Here is an 8,760-nt window from a genome sequence, read left to right on the forward strand (position 1 = left end):
CAAAGATGTCCCTTTGAGGCCTAAGGTGGACCTGACCCAAGCCATGGTGTTTTCAATCACCTTATGTGTATGTGGAAGCTGGACAATGAATAATGAAGATCGAAGAAGAATTGATGCCTTTGAATTATGGTGTTGGTGAAGAATATTGAATATACATACCACAGACTGGCAGAAGAACAAACAAATCTGTCTTGGAAGAACTATGGCCAGGGTCCTCCTTAGAAGCAAGGATGGCAAGATTTCCTCTCATATACTTCGGACAGGCTATCAGAAGGGACCAGTCCTTGGAGAAGGACATCATACTTGGTAATGTAGAGGGTCAGTGGAAACAGGCAGACCCTCAATGAGATGGATTGATGCAGTAGCTAAAAAATGGGCTCAAGCAGACCAAGGAGTGTAAGGATGGCTCAGGCCTGGGCAGTGTTTCCTTCTGTTGTACATAGGGTTGCTACCAGTCAGAACTGACTTAAAGGCACCTAAAAACAACAGTGCTCTGTCATTATTACTCAATTACAATGACGCTTTGAATCATGTGGTTTTGTCTGCACACAGTGCAGGCCTGAGCTGTTGTTTTCATCGCTGCCAGTGTCTTTATAGTCACAGACTTTGTCAAGTTTTCTGGTGCTTTACATACAGTACTGTGGTAATTAGCATTTTTGAACATACATCACTAACATTTTTTAAAATTTTTCTTGTGTTTTTGGTGATAGTTTACAAATCAAGTCAGCCTCTCACACAAAAACTTATATACACCTTGCCACATACTCCCAATTGCTCTCCCCATCAATGAGACAGCCCGCTCCCTCCCTCCACTCTCTCTTTTCGTGTCCATTTCACCAGCTTCTAATGCCCTCTACCCTCTCATCTCCCCTCCAGGAAGGAGATGCCAACATAGTCTCAAGTGTCCACCTGATCCATGAAGCTCACTCTTCACTAGCATCCCTCTCCAACCCATTGTCCAGTCCACGCCCTGTCTGAAGAGTTGCCTTTGGGAAAGGTTCCTGTCCTGGGCCAACAGAAGGTCTGGGGGCCATGACCACCGGAGTCCTTCCAGTCTCAGTCAGACCATTAAGTCTGGTCTTTTTATGAGAATTTGGGGTCTGCATCCCACTGCTCTCCTGCTCCCTCAGGGATCCTCTGTTGTGTTCCCTTTCAGGGCAGTCATCTGTTGTGGCCAGGCACCATGTAGCCCTTCTGGTCTCAGGCTGATGTAGTCTCTGGTTTATGTGTCCCTTTCTGTCTCTTGGGCTCCTAATTACTTTGTGTCATTTGTGTTCTTCATTCTCCTTTGATCCCGGTGGGTTGAGACCAATTGATGCATCTTAGATGGCTGCTTGCTAGCGTTTAAGACCGCAGACGCCTGTCTCCAAGGTGGGATGCAGAATGTTTTCTTAATAGATTTTATTATGCCAATTGACTTAGATGTCCTCTGAAACCATGGTCTGCAAACCCCCGCCCCAGCTACACTGGCCTTCAAAGCATTCAGTTTATTCAGGAAACTGCTTTTGGTTTAGTCCAGTTGTGCTCACCTCGCCTGTATTGTCTTGTCTTTCCCATCACCTAAAGTAGTTCTTATCTACTATGTAATTAGTGAATATCCCCCTTCCACCCCCTCTTCTCTTAACCATCAAAGAATATTTTCTTCTCTGTTTAAACTATTTCTCCAGAACTTATAATAGTGACCTTATACAATATTTGTCCTTTTACAACTGACTAATTTCATTCAGCATACTGCCTTCCAGATTCCTCCATGTTATGAAGCATTTCATAGATTCCTCACTGTTCTTTATCGATGCATAGTATTTCATTGTGTGAATATACCATAATTTATCTATCCATTCACCCGCTGAAGGGCACCTTGGTTGCTTCCATCTTTTTGCTATTGTAAACAGGGCTGCAATAAACATGGGTGTGCATATATCTGTTCATGTAAAGGCTCTATCTCTCTAGGATATATTCCAAAGAGTGGGATTGCTGGATCACATCATAGTTCTATTTCTAGCTTTTTAAGAAAGTGACAAATCGAATTCCATAGTGGTTGTACCATTTGACATTCCCACCAGCAGTGTATAAGTGTTCCAGTCTCTCCACAGCCTCTCCAATATTTACCATTTTGTGTTTTTTGGATTAATGCCAGCCTTGTTGGAGTGAGATGAAATCTCATTGTAGTCTTGATTTGCATTTCTCTAATGGTTAATGATCATGAGCATTTCCTCATGTATCTGTTAGCTACTTGAATGTCTTCTTTAGTGAATTATCTGTTCATATCTTTTGCCCATTTTTTAATTGGGTTGTTTGTCTTTATGTAAAGTTTTTGCAGTATCATGCAGATGTTAGAGATCAGGCGCCGATCTGAAATATCATAGCTAAAAACTTTTCCCAGTCTGTAGATAATCTTCTCACTCTTTTGGTGAAGTCTTTGGATGAGCATAAGTGTTTGATTTTTAGGAGCTCCCAGTTATCTAGTTTTCCTTCTGCATTGTGAGCAATATTTTATATACTGTTTATGCCATGTATGAGGGCTCCTAATGTTGTCCATATTTTTTATCCATAATCTTTATAGTTTTAGATTTTATATTTAGATCTCTGATCCATTTTGAGCTCGTTTTTGTGCATGGAGTGAGGTATGGGTCTTGTTTCATTTTTTTGCAGATGGATATCCAGTTATCCCAGCACCATCTGTTAAAAAGACTGTCTTTTCCCCATTTAACTGTTTTGGGGCCTTTGTCAAATATCAGCTGCTGATATGTGCATGGATTTATGTCTGCACTCTCAATTCTGTTCCATTGGTCTATGTATCTGCTGTTGTGCCAGTACCAGGCTGTTTTGACTACAGTGTCGGTGTAATAGGTTCTAAAACCAGGTAGAGTAAAATTTGTTCTTCTTTTTCAGTAGTGCTTTACTGATCCGGGGCCTCTTTTCCTTCCATAAGAAGTTGGTGATTTGTTTCTCCATATCATTACAGAATATCGTTGGAATTTGGATCGGAATTACATTGAATCTATAGATTGCTTTTGGTAGAATAGACATTTTTTTAATATTAAGTCTTCCTATCCATGAGCAAGGTATGTTTTTCCACTTATGTAGGTCTCTTTTGGTTTCTTGCAGAAGTGTTTTGTAGTTTTCTTTGTATAGGTGTTTTACATCTCTGGTAAGATTTATTCCTAAGTATTTTATCTTCTTGGGGGCTACTATAAATGGTATTGATTTGGTGATTCCCTCTTTGATGTTCTTTTTGTTGGTGTAGAAGAATCCAACTGATTTTTGTATGTTTATCTTGTATCCTGATACTCTGCTGAACCCTTCTATTAGTTTCAGTAGTTTTTTTGAGGATTCCTTAGGTTTTCTGTGTATATAATCATGTCATCTGCAAATAGAGATAATTTTACTTCTTCCATGACAATCTGGGTGCCCTTTATTTCTTTATCTAGCCTAATTGCTCTGGCTAGGACCTCCAGCACAATATTGAAAAAGAGTGTTGATAAGGGGCATACTTTTCTGGTTCCCATTCTCAAGGAGAATGCTTTCAAAATCTCTCCATTTAGGATTATGTTGGCTATTGGCTTTGTATAAATCTCCTTTAATATGTTGAGGAATTTTCCTTCTATTCCTATTTTGCTGAGAGTTTTTATCATGAATGGGTGTTGAACTTTGTTGAATCCCTTTTATGGATAGATTGATAATATCATGTGATTCTTGTCTTTTGTTTTATATATTTGATGGATTACATTAATTGTTTTTCTAATGCTGAACCATCCTTGCATGCCTGGTATGAATGCCACTTGGTCATGGTGAATTATTTTTTTGATATGTTATTGAATTGTATTGGCTAGAATTTTGTTGAGGATTTTTGCATCTAAGTTCATGAGGGATATAGGCCTATAATTTTCTTTTTTTTTGTGGTGTCTTTACCTGGTTTTGGTATTTGGGATTAGCTGGCCTCATAGAATGAGTTTGGGAGTATTCCACCCTTTTCTATGCTCTGAAATACCTTTAGTAGTAGTGGTATTAGCTCTTCTCTGAAAGTTTGGTAGAACTCTGTGGTGAACCACCCAGACCAGGCCATTTTTTTGTTGGGAGTTTTCGATTACCTTTTCAATCTCTTCTTTTGTTATGGGTCTATTTAGTTGTTCTACCTCTGTTTGTGTTAGTTTAGATAGGTAGTGTGTTTCTAGGAATTCATCCATTTCTTCTAGGTTTTCAAATTTGTTAGAGTACAATATTTTATAGTAATCTGATATGATTCTTTTCATTTGAGTTGGGCCTGTTGTAATATCGCCCATCTCATTTCTTATTTGGGTTATTTACTTCCTCTCTTGTTTTTCTTTTGTCATTCTGGCCAACGGTTTATCAATTTTGTTGATCGTTTCAAAGAACCAGCTTTTGGTCTTGTTAATTCTTTCAATTGTTTTTCTGTTTTCTGTTTCATTTAGTTCTGCTCTAATTATTATTATTTGTTTTCTTCTGGTGCCTGAGGATTTCTCTTGTTGCTCTCTTTCTTTTTGACAAGTTGTGTGGATAATTCTTTGATTTTGGCCCTTTCTTCTCTTTGTATGTGTGCATTAATTAATGTGAATTGACCTCTGAGAGCTGCTTTCACTGTGTCCCAAAGGTTCTGTTAGGAAGTGTTTTCATTCTCCTTGGATTCTATGAATTTCTTTTTTCCATCCTTAATGTCTTCTATAATCCAGTCTTTTTTGAGCAGCATATTGTTCAGTTTCCAAGTGTTTGATTTCTCTTCCTTGCTTTTTCTGTTATTGATTTCCACTTTTATGGCCTTATGGTCAGAGAAGATGCTTTGTAATACTTCAATGTTTTGGATTCTGCTAAGGCTTGCTTTATGACCTAATATGTGGTCTGTTATAAAGAATATTCCATGTGTACTAGAAAAAAAAGTATACTTGGTTATTGTTGGGTGGAGTGTTCTGTATATGTCTTTGAGGTCAGGTTCGTTGATTGTGGCATTTAGATTTTCCTTGTCTTTATTGACCTTCTTTTTGGATGTCCTGTCCTTCACCAAAGGTGGTGTGTTACAGTCTCCTACTATTATTGTGGAGCTGTCTATCTCACTTCCAGTGCTGATAGAGCTTGTTTTATGTATCTTGCAGCCCTCTCATTGGGTGCATAAATATTTAATACGGTTATATCCTCCTGGTATATTGTCCCTTAATCATTATATAGTGTCCTTTTTTATCCTTTTTGATAGATTTAACTTTAAAGCCTATTTTGTCAGAAAGTAATATTGCCACTCCTGCTCTTTTTTGATTGTTGTTTGCTTGATATATTTTTTCCATCTTTTGAATATTAGTTTGTGTCTCTAAGTCTAATGTGTGTCTCTTATAGGCAGCATATAGATGGATCGCGTTTTTTAATCCATTCTGCAACTCTATGTCTCTTCGTTAGTGTGTTTAGTCCATTTACATTCAGGGTAATTATGGATAGGTATGAATTTAGTGCTATCATTTTGATGTATTTTTTTGTGTGTTGCTGACAGTTTCTTTTTCCCACTTAATTTTATGTGCTGAGTAGATTTTCTTTATATATTGTCCTTTCCTCATATTCATTGTTGTTGATTTTGTTTCTCTGAGTCTCTATTTTTTTCTTGTATTTTATTTTGATGTGTAGGATAGTTTGTCTCCTTCGTGGTTACTTTATTATTTTCTCCTATTTCTCTAAATATTAACCTAAGTTTTATTTCTTTGTATCGCCTTATCTTCGTCTCCATATGGAAGATGTATGACTACATTCCTTAGTCCCTCTTTATTGTTTTAATGTTGTCTTCTTTAACATAATGACATCGCTGTTACCATGTTTTGAGCTTTTTTTTTTAATCTTGCTTTGTTTTTGTTTTGTTTTTAATTTCTCTGGGCTGAATTCTGATTGCTCTGCCCAGTGTTCTAGTCTTGGGTTGATACCTGATATTATTATTTTAACCAAAGAGCACTCTTTAATATTTCTTGTACTTTTGGTTTGGTTTTAACGAATTTCCTAAACTCCTGTTTATCCGGGAATATCCTAATTTCAGCTCCATATTTAAGAGACTGTTTGATTTTTGATCGTTCTTCATAGACAACTTCTTCTCCAACTATATTATAAAACTTGTTCTTTCATGTCTCATTCCCTCTACACTTGCTGTCTCCATCTGCCTGAGATGCCCTTTTTCCCTCCAGTCCTGTCTAACCATAGTGTTTTTATTCAGTGAGAGTCCTTCTCAATGGTGTCATCATCAACCACCCACTACCACCACCCGGCAGAGTTGATCAGTTCTTCTTTTGTTTTGATCTTCTACCTAGCACTATTGGTACAGCATTATTCATGCTTAACTGTGATGGGAATTTTCTCAGTATCTATCATGTTGTCAGACACATAGTGTGTGATCTCTCCACTGAAATCCTTTCTAGAACAAAAGTTCACAATGGTCGAATGGTGCAGGGGCTTGTAGGCAGCCACGTGTCAGTCATAGGACATCACCGCCAGCAGTGCATAGCCTGTATACACTGCTAGAAGGAAGACAACTGTCTGTATTGAGCATCCAGTGAGTGAAATGATTTTCTTTTTGACAAGGAATTGGACTAGCATCTGGGGAATGATGCTTGAGAAGAAAAAGAGATCACCAAAGGACAAGTTTTTGAGGAAAAAGTACATGAGTGTATGATGTCAAGAGTCAGTTTGGATGAGGATAACATTACTTATAAGAAGAAGAATGAAAATAATAGACCTCCCAGATATTTAATAATAGGCTAACTAAGTGTAGGTTATTAAGTGAGGAAATTTCAGAGAAGAATAAAGCATTAGGTAGTTGGATAATATAATCTATAAGATCTCCTTCACACTTGAAATTAGGACTAGATGAAAAATTCTGTCCACATAGTATCTAAAACCTTTGAAGAAATGTGGGACTTGGATCATACAAATTGCCAAGATTAATCCTTTCAGTTATTGTCCTTTAGAATGAAGCTCCTAAAGTGAAGTATGATCAGATCATCCTCAATTTTACTGAAGGGAAATCTGGTTAATCTTGCATGTTAAAAACCTCTACAGAATACAGTACAAACTATTTTATATATTGACAAGACCACCCATAATTTGTTTCTAAGCATTGTTTCCTGTCACATATTATTTCCCTTTAACATCCCCTCACTTTCCCATCCCTGTGCTTTTCGTCCAGTTATTCTTTCCTATAGGCACCTTCTCTGCTGCATTGTTACTTGTTGAAATCTTACTAATAAATCACGTCTTATTTCAGTACAGTAACCTTCATAAAATTCTCCTGATCTTCAAATAAGCTATTGCCCTTGCCTTTGGTACAAAATATTTTCCTTTTTTCCTACCTTAGACTACTTCTTTATTTAACTTTTTAAATATTTTTCTCTATATTGGTGTTATCTTGTTTTGGACTTTAAGTTCTTTTAAGAAAGACATGGTTTTACTCATGTTGTGAGTTGCTGGACACAGTACTTGCACAGAGCAAGAATTCCGTAAATATCTGTGAAAAGAAACTAAGCTAAAACAATAAATCAAGGGAAGAAAAGGGATGAGCATATTGGAGATACTATTGTCAATGCAAACTAGAGGCACAATGTTTGAAAGTACTTAAGAAGAACATTGAAAATACCTGCCGCTGATGGCTATCTTCCAGCCAGCTTTCTGAAAACCCCCTTCACGTCTTTGTTCCTCAGGCTGTAAATGATGGGGTTCAACATGGAAGTCGTAACCGAATAGAACACAGATGTGACCTTATCCTTTTCACTCATACCCTTGGAATTGGGTCTCATGTAGGCAAATATTCCAGAACCATAGTAGAGAGCCACAACAGTGAGATGGGAACCACAAGTGGAGAAGACCTTGAGCCTCCCCTCCCCTGACTGAATCCACATCACAGTGGACAGAATATGCCAGTAGGAGACAAAAACGAGAAAGACAGGAACTGGAGGGATCACAACTCCCACTGAAAAGAGGGCCATCTCAGCCTGGTAGGTGTCTGCTGAAGCCAGCTTCAGGAGTGTGGGAGGTTCACAAAAATAATGATTAACTACATTCTGTTCTGGGTAGGGGAGACAGTGTAAATGCATTGTCCACTGAACACACAAATTCCCATCTGATCCAGGACACTACGGCCAGCTGGACATAAACGCTCTGGGTTGTGATGGTGGAGCAGTGCAGGGGCTTGCAGACAGCCACATAGTGGTCATAGGACATCACCGCCAGCAGTGTACACTGTACACCCTACTAGGATGAAGGGAACTATCTATATTGAGCCTCCAGCAAAGGAAATGGTTTTCTTTTTCACAAGGAAGTGGACTAATGTCTGGGGAATGATGCTTATTGAGAAACAGAGGTCAGCAAAGGATAAGTTTTTGAGGAAAAAATACATGGGAGTGTGAAGTTGAGAGTCAGTTTGGGTAAGGATTATTATGAGCAGGTTCCCAAATACAGAGAGAAGGTAAACAATCAGAAAAAAACAGAACAAGAAGATCTGGTCCTTTGTATCCTGTGAAAGTCCCAGCAAGATAAATTCAGCTACGGAAGTTTGGTTTTCTTTTCCCATTGATGTTTATTCTTGTTTACCTGTAAACAGAAAAAGAACAGGTAAATTCTGAATGTGTGACTTCACAAACTCTGTAAACAAGTGTAATGTTAACAGGCATACCTTATTGGACTATTGGATTTCAGCTGCTTTGTATCAGGGGCCAGTTACCTTTAGGAAGCATGTTGCTTCCTGCAATTTACAGGTTTTTTTGTTTGTTTGTTTGTTCGCTT

At 38.0% G+C, this 8,760-nt stretch overlaps 1 pseudogene; it reads right to left on the bottom strand.

The window, feature by feature from the left end:
- Positions 1 to 7,598: 7,598 nt before the first annotated feature.
- LOC100664262 (olfactory receptor 2D3-like) lies at positions 7,599 to 8,760 on the bottom strand (annotated as a pseudogene).

This window comes from Loxodonta africana, chromosome 7, assembly GCF_030014295.1.
Source record: "Loxodonta africana isolate mLoxAfr1 chromosome 7, mLoxAfr1.hap2, whole genome shotgun sequence".
NCBI classification, from domain to species: domain Eukaryota; kingdom Metazoa; phylum Chordata; class Mammalia; order Proboscidea; family Elephantidae; genus Loxodonta; species Loxodonta africana.